General features: G+C 36.2%; 1 protein-coding gene across 1 annotated transcript in view; it reads right to left on the bottom strand.

Moving 5' to 3' along the window:
- brinp1 (bone morphogenetic protein/retinoic acid inducible neural-specific 1) overlaps positions 1-19,190 on the bottom strand; it is a 185,500-nt gene that overhangs the window by 108,445 nt on the left and 57,865 nt on the right. The window lies entirely within an intron of this gene.

Here is a 19,190-nt window from a genome sequence, read left to right as displayed (position 1 = left end):
AGTTAAAGTTGCTGTTTAGAATGTTACTTTTTTTAAAGTATGTGATATTTTTTGTACTTAAGTATGAAAAGTATTTTTTTGATATTAAATGTACTTAAGTATTGAAAGTAAAAGTACAAGTAAATGTAAAATACAAAAGGAGCAAAAACAATATTAAAAATTGTTCTATACACAATTTGAGCAGCAAGATTGTGTTCAGTTTTAACTCTCTTACATTTTGTTTCTTTAAATTGGCTAAAGGTTTATTGTAATTTTTATACATAAAAATACTAATATATTAATTATACATTGCTGATTCGTTCATGTTAATTTATAGTGCATTATAACTAATGCAAGAGACAACTTTAAAATGTTAAAATGTAAATGATGAAATTAAAAATGAACAATACTTTTATTAACCTTATTTAATGTTACAAATTTACTCTTATTGTAAAATGTTACTATTTCATATAAATCCAAACAGTCATGCTTAAAAATTAGGATCTTTACACACAAAGGCATAGCATGGGTCTATTATATGTGTACTTTCACACATTATTTGGCTCTGTTTTAGAAAAATTGATGATTATCTAATCAAAATATGTGTTACAGTGCCGCTAAAAACTGAAATTGAATAGGCTACATTTCTGATTTGTTAAGCTTCTGTCGCTGTATGAGAATACAGTTTAAATATGCAACTTCGCCGGATAATGAATGCATAACAGCGAACAAATAATTATAAACTAATGCAAATGAATGGTAACAATCGTGGCATACAGTTGTTGTTGTTTTTTGTCACATTGTTTTAACCGCTTGAGGTTACTACTAATGTCTCAGCCTCGACGGCAAACATACTGTTCTCCACTAATGCAGCATCTAGTCAACAAACTAATTACTTTATAGTGATATGAAAACATGTACTGTAGTGTACATAACATACCGTTTTGTTGTCCGTTTTAAATCGTTTTGAAGTGTCCCGCTCTGTGCAGCGCGCAGCCTCACATCACGTGTCAAAAGAAACCATACAAGGCATCAGTGATAGTTTTTATTTCGCCTCTAGAGGCCGCTCTCGTAATGTCTCATAATCTATGCTCGTAATGACAGCGCACTTCTCAACCGCGGTTGTGCGAGCACTTGTTTGCACATGCTTGCTTGCAGTCTGTGTTCTTCCGACTTTATTTTGTAGTAAGTAACGAAAATGCTTTGGGAAAATGTATCGGAGTAAAAGTATATAATTTATTTAGGAAATGTTGTGGAGTAAAAGTTGACAGAAATATAAAAACTCAAGTAAAGTACAGATTCTCCCAAAAAATACTTAAGCACTGTAACAAAGTATTATTACTTCGTTACATTACACCACTGCTTTTAAAATACGTACGAATTGCTGTGAGATCGGGTTGGAGGATGTCTGTGAAAGCCTATAGACTGATTTTTATGTAAAGGACTGAGGACGTTTTTGGCGGGAATATCAAAAGCATGTGATGTTTACATACACTCCCGAGAGTCTTTCTTCTGTTCAATGACACATGAAATGTGTCGCTTCCAAAGGTATTTCCAACTTCTTTTTATTTCTAAGCAAAAACTTAAAAAAAGAACTCAGTCAAGGCCTTGAATCACCAGTACGAGCACGAGCCATAAATTGTTGGCTGCAGTTCAGTTGACGGCCACCGGTGTCGCTAAAAACAGCTGTTTCTGAATCTTACATACAGCCCCTTTAAGTCACCCAACGCCCCCTACTGAGCCCTGGCGCTCTTGTTGAGAACCACTGCTCTACAAGCACTGTAACAAAGCAGTAGATGCTGTGATGGACGTAGAACGATAAGCCAGAGCGGTAATGATCCGTTAATTAACTGGATATAAGCCGTTATAAGCCAGAAGCTGAAAGGGCTGTAATAGAGCTGCTTATCGCATGATGGTGAGCTGATCTGGCATTGTGAGAGCTGTTTGTGTGCTCATTTATAGCTGTCACCACACACACACACACACACACACACACACACACACACACACAGTGATCACCTAATGCAGCGTAACAATACTAATGGTGCAGATACCTCGTCCATTTTGGACATGATTACACTAAATAACCCTCAAAGCAGCTCATGTTTCATCAAGTGAGACAGGGCGAAATCAGATGAAAAGAGTCTGCAAATAATTGCAATACAACTCAAACTTAGAAAAAGTGAACACATGCAAAGGTTTCAATGAGAACCAATGGATTTGCTGTCTGATTCCATAGCAGAACCTTGTAAGCTCCACTTTTTTATACATACTGCAGCTTTAAAGAACCCATAAATCAATGAATTGATTAAATAAATCTGTCTTAATGCAGTTCCAAATTATTTCATTTTGGCATCATCTTGTCTGTGACGTCTCTCCTAAAATTCCTCAGCAGAAAAATAATGATGGACTTCAAGCACTGTGATGTAAATGACAATGATGCTTAAGCTCTCGGGAACACATCATTTCCATCCAAACACAATGTTTAACTAAATATGCGCATCCTGCTGATTAGCATAAAAATGCCTGAGAGTAAATGAACAAGTTTATGGAAGGTGCTTCACAGAGCCAGAAGCTGATTTATGATTCTGCCTCCTGATCCAAATTTAATGCTGTATAATGTGCAATTTTTAAGACAATAAAAACTAGATTTTCACATTTTCTTGAGGAAGGTGCTGGCCTCAATGCATTTAATCATCCACCAGGTGAAAAACGTGAATCACAAACGGTGCACAAAATCAACGCTTTATTGTCAGTCCAGTTATATTATTATCATTATTATCATACTTTTTTATACAACAGTCCTTTCTGGTTCATGAATCTGATTGGCTGAGAGATGTGCAATATTCTAGTGATAACAGCACTCCTACATTTTTACCGTTTGTATCACTACGCTTGAAGCGACTATCATGGAGGTCGAAAAAATCCACCATATGTTTTGCAAATACTACACTTGTTGTACCACAAACTATAGTTTTAAGTTTTTTAGGTGAGAATGTAGTTGTTTAGACCTGAAAAATGAGACTCATATTTAATCATAGCGCCTATTTTACAATTTGTTTAGATGTTTTCCGAGATGCGAGTTCCAGGCCGTCAGCGGTCGTTCAGTGCTCGAGTACCCGCCTAGAACAGCTTCATCTCGGCCAGTGCTTCAGAGATTTGCCGCTGGCTCTTATAGTGGTTAAACATGAGATATAATTAATTTTGGGTACATAAAATGGGCAATCTTTGGTCTTGTTGCGCAATAAATATTACTTTATATAAATAATATGTTGTATTTGGTATTGAGATAGGGTCCATTAGTACGTAATATGGATTGAGTGACAGTTACAGGCGGCAAACATTACAAGTGAATGAGTCAGTCGCACAAGACTTTTAAATTGAAAGGGACTTTTGTAAACAGGATGTTGTTTTAGCGCTGTATGTTATGGAAAATTCCCTTAACTGTAAAAATACAAATACAAAGATTGCTTTCCTCAGCGGACATTCAAACGGATTTTTATAATGGATATAATATTATGGACATTATTATGGATATTATTCCTTTGTTACTAGTCCTAAAGTGACATTTTAGAATTAGTAACGGAGGATTGGTCAAACTGTCAACTTGAGATTTGAATCTGTGGTGGAAGGAAGTAGTTCTGCACAAAAGAGGGTTTTAAAGACACTCTGTTGTTATTTCGTATTTATTTACACACTTGTGCCGTCAAACTGTTTTATAAACACAATATCACATGAGCAGCCATGTGATATCGCTCTATATCAGCATGGCTGTGATTACCTACAGCACTCGGCCTGCGCTTAAACTCGTTAAATTTCGAGAAAAAAGTTGAGATAAAATGTTGAGAATAAACTCGTTAAATTATGAGAAAGAACTCGTTAAATTTCGAGAAAAAAGTCAAGATAAAATGTTGAGAATAAACTCATTGAATTACGAGAAAAAAAATCTTTAAATTTCAAGAAAAAAGTTAAGATAAAATGTTGAGAATAAACTCGTTAAATTACGAGAAAAAAACTTGTTACATTTTGGGAAAAAAGTTGAGGTAAAATGTTGAGAAAAAACTCGTTAAATTATGAGAAAAAAACTCGTTAAATTTCGAGAAAAAAGTCGATAAAAAGTGTTGAGAATAAACTCGTTAAATTGCGAGAAAAAAGTCGTAAAATTACAAGAACAAATTCGTTAAATTATGAGAAAAATGTCGTTAAATTTCAAGAAAAAAAGTTGAGATAAAATGTTGAGAATAAATTATTCTCGTAATTTAACAAATTTGTTCTCGGAATTTATTCTCGAAATGTAACAACTTTAATCTTGAGATGGTTTTATTTTTTTTATTATTGCTTGGCCCTAATCCTCTTCCGTAATTTTAGGACCTTCATCTTCAACTTCAACAAAAACTTTTTTTTTTTTTTTTGTAACACTGCAATAAGGCTTCAATTGTTAACATTAGTTAACTGTTTTAATTAACTTGAACTAACAATGAACAATATTTCTACTGTCACATTCAGATTTGGTTTCAGTTTATTTTCCATGTACTCTTAGTTTGGATTTCATTATTTCCTGTTTCCTGTCTGGTTTCTAAATGTTCTTATGCATTGTCATAGCGACTTATTGTTTCACTGATTCCTTTCACCTGTCCCTGGTTTAGTTCTCATTATCCTGTATATTTATAGTTCTCAGTTTTGTTCAGGCCTGTTGCATGAAGCCGGTTTCAGCTGCTATCCAGGCAGTGGCGTAACTATGTTTTAAAAAGTGGGTGGGACAGGAGTAATGTGTGTTTTGGTGTATTGTAATTGTATTATTACAATAAATGCAGAAAATGATTGACATAGACCTAATTTTTAATATGATAGGTTCATCCTTATATCTACTACATTGTTAGTCTCAAGAGTTTTACATTAGTCAATAAATATGTGAATCCACGCCAAATGTTTCATTGTTCTGATGGACTAGCGGTAGAATTTTCATTCGGCGTGCTAGAGGTTCTGGGTTCTAATCTGCCCTTTTATAATTAATTAGATTTTTTTCTCATTAAAACCAAATATGTTCATCAGTGATTGTATATCAAGAGCAGGGACACGTTTATGTGCAGTTTGTTTTGTGATTTCACTGGAACGAATAGAGAGCCTCGTCCGTATAAAGACTGCGCAGTGTGCGCGAGCATCAAGAGAACACTGTTGTGCCACTAATAGCAGCAATGAGCAACATGATTTCAAAAACAACACATCCCAGCGCCAGATCGCCTAATATTTAACACAAATGAACAAATTGCTAATCAACGTTTATTTTGTAATAGATACATCCGTAACGCAAGATGTTTCAAAAAGTGGTGAGGACAATATCGACCCTGGCAAAAAGTGGTGGAGACATGTCCTACCCGTCCTACACGCAAATTACACCTATGTATCCAGGTAAGTTATCCCCGCTTGTTTCCTTGTTTTAATTTGTCAACGATTAGTCAACAAAGTCAACGATAACTCTAGACATACAAGGGAATGAACCGAAGTCAGAAAGAAGTCAGAAATCAAACTGGGGCAGTGCAAAACTTATTCCAGACATTCAGGGGCTTGTTCAAATCCCTAACCCGTGAGTAACAGTGATGCGCGACTTAACTAGTGTGGGAGTAATCCTCAGTGCCGTGTTTTTCTCCCTTAACATCCCGCGCTAATTCTGAAGAACCATCGTTCCACAACCATACATCTGTTTTTCCATATTCAGTGATTAAAATGGCTCCAAACAAACATGCGCAGCGCCCTTATCCGAGCGCGGGTTCTTTCCCGCAGTGGTGTGAATAAACTCCCAGGAGACGCAGTTTCAGCCCACTCAGTGGTTTCGGCACTGCTTAACCCTGACATGTCTTCCAGCTCCATTTCTCTGCTAATTGCCAGCTCTTCCTGTCGGTAATTAACTAATCCCATCGTGGCGGATGATTATCTGGGGTTCGAGAGCGATGCGACATTATCCCCCCCAATTCAGATGTTGTTGATTTTCACAGAGAGAGACTGCGGTTACGGCTATAAAAAGCATTCAAACGGCTTCACAAAACATTTTACTTATTAATTTGTGTCATCTTATCAGCGGTTTAAGAGCTAGAAACACAGAGAAAAGTGGTAACACTTTACAATAAGGTTCTTTTTAACATTAGTTCACTAACATGAAGTTAATTTCAGCATTTACTACTACATTTCTGTGTGTTATCTTTAATAAATGCACTGTAAAATATCATTAGTATGAACATTTCATTAACTAACATTAAGGATGGTTAATAAAGGTGTAAAAATATATTGTCCTTAGTTCATGTTGGTTAATGCATTAACTAGTGTTAACAAATCAGACATGTGTTGCCCGAAAAGCAATATAAAATAAGCATAACATTTGCATGCATTTACTTTATAAAAACATAATGTGTCTGTACATTTTTGTAGTTTCATAACATTGTAATTTTCAGTGCTGTCATGCTGATCTTTTATTATGTAAAGTGACAGCATCTAAATCTCAGTGTTGTTTGGTTTCCAGCGTCAGAAGAAAGGAAGTCATACTCATTTTCGTTTCTGGCTGGAGTATCTATTTAAGCTTGCTTGTTTTTGTCTCTCATGCCAGCGCTCTCCGATCCAGTGACGTTTATCTATACATCTACTGACAAACAGATGCTCTTTAAGAGGTTTATTTTAAGTGTTCAGTCAAGCATGAATCAAACTCGTGACCTCCGGCACTTACAGCAAGACTAAGTCACATCAGCTCATATTGAATATATAAATACGTCATATTAAATCAAATTCTGTGTGTATTCCAGCTTGAATTCACAGTGATTCGACTCAAACTCTCAAAAAACAGTCAAAAATAAACTTTAATGATCCATTTATAACTGAAACCTAGATAGAAGTCATTTTCACTTTTTGTGCGGAGGAATTTAATAATGATCAAATCTCTGCAAGTATGAAATATAAGTTGATGTTACAGTGTCAACAACATTAATGCATCATTGCTTTAGTAATTGTGCAGTTCCAAACATTATTTACAATGTTAACAAAAATATTTATTTGAAGTTGTAAATAAAACAAATATTATTCGAATATGTATGCTGTTGTTTTTTTCAGTGTAGAATTTAGACAGAACAAAACAAAATTAGAAAAGTGTTAAAAGTGACATTAAATAAAGATACTTAATGTCATCAATTCAATATTTCACAAAATATTTCTGTCTGTAAAGTTGTTCATAAACATGCTGTCATTATGTTGTTAGTGCACTCTAAAAAGTGCTGGGTTAAAAACAACCCAAGTTTGGTTGAAAATGGTCAAACTCAGAGATTAGGTTGCTTTGACCCAGCGGTTGGGTTAAATAGGCAACATACTGATTAGGGCACTTGTCATGCTTTCTGTGCACTTAGATGGACAGCAAGTGTCTGTGATTATTTCTCACCTTGACTGTGACCTTTTATTCTCTCCCTCTCTTCCTGTTAACTCCGTCTCACCCCGTTCCGTCTGAAAGTGTGTCCGTGCATTACACATTCCCCTCACTTCCTGCGCTATCTGTGGCCTGCATCTAAATCAGCACCTCTGCTCCATCTAATTACTGCAGGATCAAGCAAACTCATTCAGCCTGGCCGACTTGGACAAAGGATTTGTCTCTGGCTTAAAACAAAAGGCTGAGATAGCGGGCCGCCCTCCACCGTGGCATTCACACACACTCTGAATATATGAGGCCACTCAGCCTGTCACATGAAGGCATTGTGTCCCCGCGTGAGATCGATATCTGGACGTTTTCATTTAGTCCTGCAGAATATTGGGTTTCAAAAGTGCATGACTGAGAGCAGGGATGTGGTGTGCTGAAAATGTGGGCCAAGTTATCTATTTAAAGGAACACCAAAATGAAAAGGCTACATTTATTTTGATAACTACGTTAACTAACTCTCATTAATTGGCAACTTCATGTCAGCTGACTCTCAGAGTATTAGTCAAGAGCAGTGCACGCGCAACCAAATCAATTCAAAATGACAGCCAATCAGAAGAGACGGTGGGCGGAGTCTCTTTGCAAGCGCACTGCACTCGGAACCAAATCAATAAAAAATCACAACCAATCAGAAGAGAGGATGGGCGGAGTCTCTCTGCAAGCGCACTGCACTCGCAACCAAATCAATCCAAAATGACATCCAATCAGAAGAGACGGTGGGCGGAGTCTCTCTGAAAGCACATTGCATTCTTAATGAAATTGATAATCACATTAATACATAAGTATTAAATCATTAAAAAATACACACTGAGTAACTGAAACAATCTTTGTCATAGAATACACTTTTCCGATAGAGTGTAATGTAAGTTACAAAGCACATAGGCTCCCAAAAATGGACGGAGAACGCTGCTCCAGATCTGCCTAAAACACCTCGATCCAAGTCCAAATATCATTTCCAACCCAAAAGTTAGCTTGTCTTCTGATTAACATGGAAAACTTGTCTTTTATCATGTTGTGGCGTCAGATTGCTTCTGGTTAGGACACTGTGTAAATGAAGACAGGGTTTTGATTTTTGGCATTAAATATTCCAATAAATGCAATGTGCACTATAGCATTCAACACAGTCAACTAATATATTCCAGTTAAAGCACCAGTGTGAATTGCCAGAAATACAAATTAGCATTAAGACTTGGATGAATCATGGCAAATTGTGCTTGCAAATGTAAAAATGAGCCTGGCGATCATAAGTGAACCACTTCACGTCAGCGAGTTTTGCACGAAAAACATGCCATGACCATGATAATTAGTTAACGTGTTATTATATGCTGCTCTGGTGAAGCAAGTCAAGTGGCAGCTTGACAGGTGGAAATTAGCAATCTTGCACCTCGATCCAGAGAGCATTTGGTTCACGTTTATTTTTGGAAGCAGTTATTTTATCCCCGAGCACATGAAACCTCAGTAAGGTAACGCGAACCATCACCTGAACACCGGTGATCCACGCCGGGTTCCTCTCAGAGGGCAAGTGGGGACGTGGGTAATGTGAGATCTCTCTCATAAAGACCCGATTCAATTATTAACCAACTCCGCTTTCCCATTACTGTTGAGATTTGAGACACCCTGCAATTACTTCTTAACATTAGATTTCTATGTCTAGTCTGTGTAATAATTAAATGTTATCAAGAAAATCCATATGCTGCCAAGATAGTTTATCAGTTGCATTCACATAAAATATGAGGATTCTTAGTTATGTTTGTCTGATATGCGTTATACTAGCTGATGCCATCACCAAAAATCTTTGTAAAAAGACTGGAAAATCACTGGAAAACTGTACATGGTTTAATATTGCATTTTCACTGTAAAACGTTTTACTTTTGCTGTAAAATACTGCCAAATGTATGTTTTTTGCAAGTAAAAACTATAAATCACTACACTATTTAAGAGCTATAATCAGATCCCTGGTTCATCTACCAACCCAGAAAACGATTGATAAAAAAAAGGAGTGTTTTTGTCCAAGCGTCCTATTTTAAGTTGTTTTTCATGTGTCTGGAGACGGCGGCTAATATGGAAAAAATATTAGAACATTCACAGCATTTGACAGCAATCATAAACGTTATCCTGGAGTATATGGCTCTGTTTTGCATTTAAAGGGACACACACAAAAATGGCGCGTTTTTGCTCACACCCAAATAGGTGCAAATTTGACAAGCTATAATGAATGAAATTCTGGAGACACCAGAGACTTATAGTACATCTTATGAAAGGGGCATAACAGGTCCCCTTTAATAAAAATTCTGCAAATGATTCTTAATCAACATCTATCCTGGTCAAATAGACAATTTAATGTTATCTGTGTTATATTTAATCTACAACAACATTGTGAACATTTATAAATACATTAATAGCACATTATCCAATAGTTGGCCAAATGGGACACAGCAACTGTCTTTATGAATGAGTCGTTGAATCATTTATCCAACCGATTTGTACAAAAACACTATATGACTCAAGAACAAAACACCACTTTTGTATGATGCTCAATGTGGCTATTTTTGCATAGTCTAATAACTTTTAGAAAAGGCCCAAGATGTTATTGCAAGTTGTAACGTGATGTTTTCGAATTTGTAATCCTTGGACGCATCTAGTAATTTCATGTGTCCCAAAGGCAGAGACATACATTTCAATAACATATTTAAAATCAATGCAACAAAATCTTTATAATTTTTGCTTCTTTGTCTCAAATGACACATTATAAACAACAACAAAACACAATATTTTCAGCCTGGCCAAGTCAATCCATGTGAATACTAGAGTAGACTAACTTCTAGGCTCGTGTAGCTGAAAGGTGGGACTACATTAAGCCTTACCATTTGTGCCATTCATTTTTCTCCAAATGCAACGTGCACTCCAGTAATTGTATACTGTATGTAGGGCTCAGCTGGCGCTGATAGACGGGTATTTCATTTGAAGAAGAGCTCTTTACAGCTCCGTGAAGTATATACATCTGTGTGCATTTGATTTGTCAGATTGAAGATACGCCGCCGTCTCCAGACACATGAAAAACAACTTAAAATAGGACGCTTCTGCTGAAAAGTGCTGATCTTCAAGAGCAAAAGTTGTTGAGGTAGGTGCCTGGACTTCTGCAAAATTGGCACTTGTGGAAACGCTGCTTGACATCTGTTATATGTCAAGGTTAAAGGAGAAGGCTGCAATTTTTGACCTAAGTTTAGCAGCCATGTTGCTGCATGAGTTGTTCTGGGCATTTCTGCAAAAAAATGTATTCTTATTTTCTTTTCATAACTTAAATCAGATGAGTAGCTTCTCTCGTATGTCGATACCACAACCGAAATAAAACCTCTTAAACAAAGCCTGAATGATCACCTCGTTTTGCTATTAAACTCTATTGAATCCAGAGTCAAAGTCCAACAAAGCCTCTCTCACACCTTTTCAACTCTTCACAAAAACACCTGATCAACACACAGATCACCACTCTCATAAATATTTACATTTCACACAAAAATGGCCATTTTTTGCTTTGATTACATTAGGCGCTTGCAGACTTTAAAGTGCATTGATAGACAGATTAGCATTTATATTGGTTTTGTGGTCGACACAAGCTGCAGTCCAAGAACATGGACAACTGATCAAGCCGATCACACAAACCCCTGGACCATCTGAGCACCAGCAACAAGAAACACTCTTAAAGTCGGCATGAAATCAAAATTGACAATTCTTATTTTTTTATGGAATATTGCAGTGTTAATTCTGAATGATTTATGGGTGCACATCATTATTGTTTTAAATTCATGTTCTTGAATCAGAATAACTCTCGGTGACATCTCTTCTCTTCTCTGATAACGAGGGCGGGGCAACCTGTCTCTCACATGAGATCCACCAATAGCAAACCACAACCATCTAATCAATTCCCCACAAACAAAATCAAGCCCCGCCCCACATTTGTTCTTGTTCCAGAAGCTGTTTCACTCCACTGTAAAACCGGATAAGTTACAGTAACTCAAACTATTTAAGGAAACCGATTGCCTTAAACAATTTAAGCTTTAAAACCAATAAGTATTAGTACTCTAAACTCATATACTGTACATTAAGTCAAATTCACTTATATTTTAGTGTTGATTTAGTCAATCGTTAGAGTAAACTCAAATGAAAGATTTTAAGTTGATTCCACTCATACAGTTTGAATTCAGGTAACAAATCTAACTAAGCACAATTTACTGATAGTTTTATTTTTTCCAACAAATTTCTTCACAAAATACAGTATTTAATTTAATAAGGGAAAGCATATTATAATCTCACACAAGTATTTTGAGCACCTCATGTTCCTTTATGGTTATATAATATATAATATATATATATATATATATATATATATATATATATATATATATATATATATATATATATATATATATATATATATATATATATATATATATATATTAGGTTACATTAAACTCATGACATATATAATCTAAAACAAATAGTAATTTTATTAAAAAAGCATTGTTTTTTTTTTGTTTGTTTTTTTTTTTTTTACTTTTTTTGTTGATGTGAATATGCCCCCAATTGGCATGTTCTACACAAACACCAGACAGACTTTGCGGATTGGCTCTTTTATTTGGAAGGCGGGACTCACTTTATCTGAGATGCCATATTAGCTGTTCCAATTTCTCTCACTGATTGTAATGCCAGCAGTCAGTCACTACTGTACATACTGTACATGAATCCACATGTAGGCTAAAATTCCCTGAAATTCAGAACAATTACACTCCCAACACATGCCTGAAAGGCTAATGGGCTTCCGCTTATTAGCAGCACGCAATGTCATTTGATTTTATTTGATTGTTGTGCAATCTAACTCCTTTCATTATTATGGTGCTGCAGCAAGGATATGACAGTCTCTCTCTTGCTCTCTCTAAAAATTGATACTATAAAACACATCAGACTATAACAGTTAGTCCATTAGCTTATGGAGTTTAATAACCAGCAGCACATTTTTAATATTGCTTGTACAGTACCAGGTTTACTGTGAAACTGAACCTCCTGGACATTAGATGGCACTATGTTTTTGAGACTTTCTACTTTAGTTGCCAGTTAAAATGAATGTTTTCAGCTGTGTTTGAGTTCTGGCCGATGTCAAGTTCACATTTTGAGTTTTACGTCACATAACCACCTCTATATGTGTAGCTTTTCTGATGTAGTAAACTTGCTCGGCAGCTCACCTGGTACAGCATCGCTCTTATGATGTGAAGCGTTCGGGTACGAAAAAAGATCTCAAAAACTTGTAGAAGGATAAAATGGCATGGTTGCAAGAGCAAGTGTGTTTTATTATCATGTTTGCTTATGTTATCACTATCGATTAGGTTTACTGCATGCAGTGCTTCCCACACATAAACTTTACTTGGGCGGGCCGCCCAGGTATAATAACGGCCGCCCAAGTATATTTGGAGACACATTTTTGCTTTTATTATTTTATACTTTTATATCCGCCCAAGATAATGAAACCATCCATGATCGATTAACTAGTCGTTTCTTACCTGCTCGTTATGTGTGCGTCAGAACTGTTTACTCCCGCTAACATTCCCACGGGCGCTGCATGATGCTTCAAAGTGATTCTCAATCAATGAAAAGCGCGTGTTTAATGCTAAGCGACTGCTACTGAACTCAAGTTGATGAATTATTACAATGTCTACTTTATGGCCTTTATATAAAATGTTTTATACGGTTTAAGAATCTGAAGGATCAGACATTTCAAAATAAGAGTCCCGGTGTATTTCGGGCTTGTTTATAATTAAAAGTCACACACTTTTTTTTTTTTTTCTTTTTTTTTTTTTGGCCATTATTGGTATTTTGGTTACACAATAAATTGTATTTAATTTGATTTCCATTTAACTCATAGTAAATTATTGTAGTCTCCCCCACAGGAAGAAAAGACTAAGAACATTATTTGACACATATATTATTCATTATATAAATTTTACTAGTAAAATCTGTGTCCCATTCACTGAGAGAGACACTATATGACAGCAAGGAGAACATAGGAAAAGTATTTAAATGCTGTAATTTTGCATAATTTACAATTCATAATAATGTATAATATTAGTGTGTATTTAAATGTAATAGTAAGCTATGTAATTAAAATTAATTTCAATAAATAAAAGCAAGTATATTTCAAACCTGTGGGAAGCACTAGCATGGTAAAGTTTAGAAGTTATTTCACATCTGAATGTGGTGTCCTCATATCAAAGAAAATAAAAAAATACCCTGGCATGACAAGATTGGATATAATTTTGCACAGACAAGGTGGTTAAACAAATCTGATTACACAGGTAGTTGCATATGTGAACATTTACTTGATTTGCAGTGCTGTGCATATATGCCACAGACTTCCACTGCAAGAAATAAATGTTTTTTCTTTTTGTTTGAGGGACGAGTCAGAATGATTTTCAGTGCTGACTCAGTAGAGCTTAACTCGTTTTTAACTCAAAATAAACTGTTTAATATGAAGGGTCCTGGTAAATCCAGCTCATGCTGTGTTAGTTTGAGAGTGATTCCTGGAAATGAAAGATTAAAAGTGACAGAATCGCAGCTGGTTGATTGAAATCCTGGCTAAAACAGTCACAGTAGGGTCCAAAAAGTCTCAGACCACTAGTGCAAATGCTTGTATTTTTTTATTATTATTATTATCATTTTTTATTTTTTTATTTTTTTCAAATCAAATTTTATGATCAGCATAACAATTTGAGTGACAAGCTGCATTGAGAAATGAACATGAATGAGCAATGAAGCTAAGCATCTTATTTTTCTTGTTCCGTTTGTAACGTGAAGGCTTCCGATATCATTCGCTTCCAGTTATTTTAGTTATGCGTCTTTACTGTTTGCTATCATGATATCTTATTATCAGAATCATAAACACACTGGTTTGTAGTGCAAATAGTTTTACTGTTTACTGCACTTTGTCATTCTTCGAGTTATTTAGAGCAAATGTGTTCTTATCTCATGTTTTCATCACTATTGATGAGGTTTACTGTACGGTTTAGTGTAAATTTAGTGTCATTTTCAAACGTGATGCAGCCACTGACCTGCCATTTCATTTATGAACTGCAGAGATATGCACAACATCTAATGTGATCAAATGCTGCCACATTCATCTGTTTCAGATAAAACTGAATGTGCTTTTAGAGCCACTCTCTGAACATACACTTTGAAAGCATCTCAATGTAATATCATCTTGCAGAAATCTCAGCAAATCTGGCATGTTTTTCAAATGAAGCATGAAGCAAACTTCACCCACAGGAGTTATGCTGGTAATATCTAGCCAGAAGTCTACCTTCAACAGTATGTGTTGTTAAGTAAAAACGTCTTAGGCCACATTTACATGCTTCAAATAACCCAATTCTGATTTTTTTCCCCTCCGTGTGGCACGGATCGGATGCTACCCACGAACGCGTAAGGCACATATACCTGATATTCTCAGATCAGTTTTAGGCCTCATTCATATGTGAAAATAAATCTGATATGAACGGGATACGTGCACTTGCGTCTGCCATATAAGCAGACAGATCAGATATTAACGTCAATGCGAGTCGTACGTCTTTGAAAAAGCGACGGTGGCGAATGACGTCAACTCAGGTGTTTTTTCTCCATCTGTAGAGACCAATGTTTTGCTGACCTTTAAAGATGATGCATACAGTATAAGCAAAAGCTTGTATTATCATTTCATCTGCATCCATTGGAAATTGAGCCATTTTTACTTCCTTTTCAGCCTAAGCTTTTCCAGGTCAGTACGTCTATGTTGGGTTGTTTCAGCAAGTGTATAGTGTAAATGCAAATATGGGTCACTTTTAAAAATATACAGTCAACAAATCGCAATTGGGCATCAAGACCAGCAGTGTAAGGCCTTAAGATGCGTTTTGGTCGATCGGATCACAAGTGGACGATACTAAATACAGGTGTAAACGGGGTGTAAAATGTTTTGAGCTTCCAGTTCCAGATGTAGTTGAAAATGCATTCAAATTTAAACGGGAATGTGTCTCTCTCATCCACTTGTGATCCAACTGACCAAAATGCATCTTAATGCCACGTGGAAACAGGGCCTAAATGCGGCCTTAAAGTGTCTGTCAAGAGCATCTCACGCTTCAATGAAAGAAAAAGAAAATCTAACCATTTGTTTAGTCATCTAGCAGGTCCCAGCAACAGTCCTGGTAAATAAACTACAAATATTATAACATATTGCTTTAAGAACAAATAATGCATCCTAAACCACTAGACTGTAGCATCTTCCAAAGGTTTGATGGGTAACACTTTATTTTACAGTGTCCTTTGTACATTTGTTACAACTACAGTAAATTATGCATAACTACATGCAACTAATCCATAAAACAAAACTCAGTTTTTAAAATAAAAATATCTTAAAATACAGTGTAACCGTTTGGTGCAACCCTAAACAGCAGAGCTCAGCATGTAAACAATTTTCCTCCTCATGGGGCGAGTTTAGCTCAAGTGAGCAGTCAACAGCGATGTGTCACAACAGATTACTGATCTAAAGCCATTTAATTATTCGCTGGTAACGCGCCTTTGGGCTCGTACTCGTACATTTGCGATTCTTCATTCTCCTTGAAGTGATTGTGACCTTTCTGGCTAAGCCGAGCACGAGATCAGCAGCATGTGAAATCACAGCGTTTGGCCTGCAGACTGAGACGACGCGTCCAGGTCATTAGAGGTGCGGAGATTTGCTTGTTGCTGATTGGGCTGCCATTGTCCAGCTTTAAGCTGCCATTTAATCTCACTCTATAAAGACGATCTGATTTTGAACACTGCAAGCCCCTACAGAACTCAAGGGACGCGTCTATTGTTATTACGTGCCGCTTGCTACCAGCCATCTTATTAGAGTCGCGCTTGTTCCCAGGCAACGAGCAAAATGACTATTAAGAAAGGTCTGTTAGTAATCAAGGCGGGGGCATTTGTGCTTGGTCAGGAGCATGTTCTCCGAGGATTCAAGCGGGCCAGTGCCTTCTCAGAAATTTTGAGTGATGAAATAATTTTGATCTGAGATCATGTCATCATTATGATGTGAGATCGAATAGTATATAATCTGCACTAATATAGGCTCAGCACCCTGTCAGTGAAACTGAATTGATCAAATTGGTAGAAATGCAAGAACATGTTCAGACAGTTTTCGCAAACACACATGTATGAAGATTTGATGATTATGGAAGGTGATTATTAATAATAATAGACAAACAGGCTCGCAGTGCTGTCAATCGATTACAAAATATTAACCAATTATTTGCACATTTTCTGTAATTAATAAGTTTTTAATATAGTGTAATAATTTCACATTTAATCTCCAAATTAATGTAGACACAACATAAAGACAGTATATTTAAAATATTTAACCCAACCGCTACATTTTGTGACGATACACTCTAAAAAATGCTGGGTTAAAAGCAACCCAAGTTGGGTTGAAAATGGACAAACCCAGCAATTGGGTTGTTTTAACCCAGTGGTTGGGTTAAATGTTTGCCCAACCTGCTGGGTAGTTTTATTTAACCCAACTACTGATTAAAAAAGACTATATGTCTGGCTTAAAATGAATCCAAAATAGGTGAGAAATTAAAAATCAGACCCATAATTACTAGAGGCAACAATACTAATCAAAAGGTGTACATTTATTAATAAGCAATTTAATAAATGTTTATTGTTTATTATTCATTATCTTATTAATAAATGCTCATTTATTAAACATATTAATAAATGTTAATTTCCAGCATATTTTGGGTTAATTTTAAGCAAGCAATACAGTAATTTTTATACAGTTGAGTGGGGCAAACATTTAACCCAAACACTGGGTTAAAACAACCCAATTGCTGGGTTTGTCCATTTTCAACCCAGAGTGTATATTTTAAATATTTGCTCTAACAAGTAGGAAATATACGCCTACAGAATTTGAATAAAAAAGTTATATTCACAGTCTTCACTGCATAAATTATAAACTAAATCTAGATTAATCATTATTAAATCTACAAAAGTACAGTCAAGAGCAATGAGTGATTTTCTCTTTGTCTTTTGTTCTTTGATTAACATTATAGGCACAATATTTAAGATTTTTTGATTAAAATATCCAAAAAACACTAGAACAGTGTTATATTTTTTGTTGACTTGTGTACTTGCATTATCTCTAATGTTTCCGAGAATGTTTAAATCTAATCATGTTATATAGCTCAACACAGTAAGTCTAATAGTTTAAATCTTGTTTTCCTGATTTACTAATCGATCTTACTGCAGTGTGCAACAAGTGTCTCGTAGCAGCCGCAGAGCAAATGCAGAGTTGCATTATAACAACTTTCAACACACAAATGTATCTAATATGATAAACAGCGCTGCGTTACCCATTATACGGTTGACGGGAAGAAGCGGAAGTGGCGACTGCGGCATAATAAAAGTTCCACGGCTCTCGAGGCGTGTCACACTCGTCTCTCTTTAGCAATCGCTCCAGCGGCCTCGTTTCTGCTCTCACATCACTCGCTCTGCTCTGCTTCCTACAACAGTGATGTTAATAATATCATCCATGAACATGATTTCTGCCCGAATCCCATCTGACTTTTTTCCCACCGGCTGCAGACGTGAAGACAACACCTCCCATGATTCCACAAAATCAAGCTACACCTTTGTTTTGAATGTGTGACCTCTAGAGGCGAAAAATTACATAGTGAGCCTTTAATGACAGACATCACAGCAGCAGGTTTATTAGGCTGCTGTCACTTTAAGAGCTGACACACATGACGCGGATCGGACACACCTCTGATGTCCTCACAACTCTTTACAGTAATTTAAGACATTGTTTAGCTGATTTAAGACTGTGCATACAAGGATACTCATCAAAGCAGACATTTTGGCATACTTTTGTGTTTTTGTCTGTCTGAAGTGGCTTTCTGTGCGCATGATTCGTGTCTGTCACACAGACAGAAGATTCACAGACAGATTTTTGTGTGTAATCACGCTTGAATGTTTTAATAGCACTTAAACGAATGATAGTGATCATATATGTAACACAGCCGAAGGATGACTGCTGCGTTAATTGCGTTAAATATTTTTACATAGTTCTAAAGTTTGCAGCTCATGTTTCCTATTGTCATGCATGTGTTTTCTGGTAAATATTAGTGATATTTAATTTCAGCGTGTGTGTATTCGTCTCATTTGCTGTAATTAAACGTGTATTAGCCATTAGTTATCAGCATAAAGCATTGAAAGGTCCATCTGGGTCAGCCACTATTACATGCTTTATCCGTCAGAGCAGGAAGCGTATTTGTGAAATCAACACTGAGTGAAGCTGAACATGAGGCGATGGGCCTTTGGGGCTATTTCTGATTCTTGTATAATCCGAGCAGTTGGACCCAATCAGATCTCACCGCATTGTGGGACAAAACATGACTAGACGGCCTTTATTTGGCATTACGTAACTTCTGATGGCTAGAGGTGAGAGTAGAATTAGACGAGATGACCCAATTCACCACATAAGAGGAAATGGCAGCCTGAGCGACTCAAAGGCCTGGAGATGCACATCAACGTTCGCTCCAGAAATGGAAAAAGCAAACTTTTGTTCAGATTACCGACAGCTGATGGATGAGCCTTCACAGTTCATGTGACAGCAGTGCAGATGTCAGACAGATGTGATTGCAGATTTTTTGATTAAATTTTTAATGAGAAGCGCAGTGAATTCCACTCAGTATTGATGCACGATTTAATT

Source organism: Chanodichthys erythropterus, chromosome 13 (genome assembly GCF_024489055.1).
Source record: "Chanodichthys erythropterus isolate Z2021 chromosome 13, ASM2448905v1, whole genome shotgun sequence".
NCBI classification, from domain to species: Eukaryota; Metazoa; Chordata; class Actinopteri; order Cypriniformes; family Xenocyprididae; genus Chanodichthys; species Chanodichthys erythropterus.
This window is presented reverse-complemented; position numbering and strand designations above follow the sequence as displayed.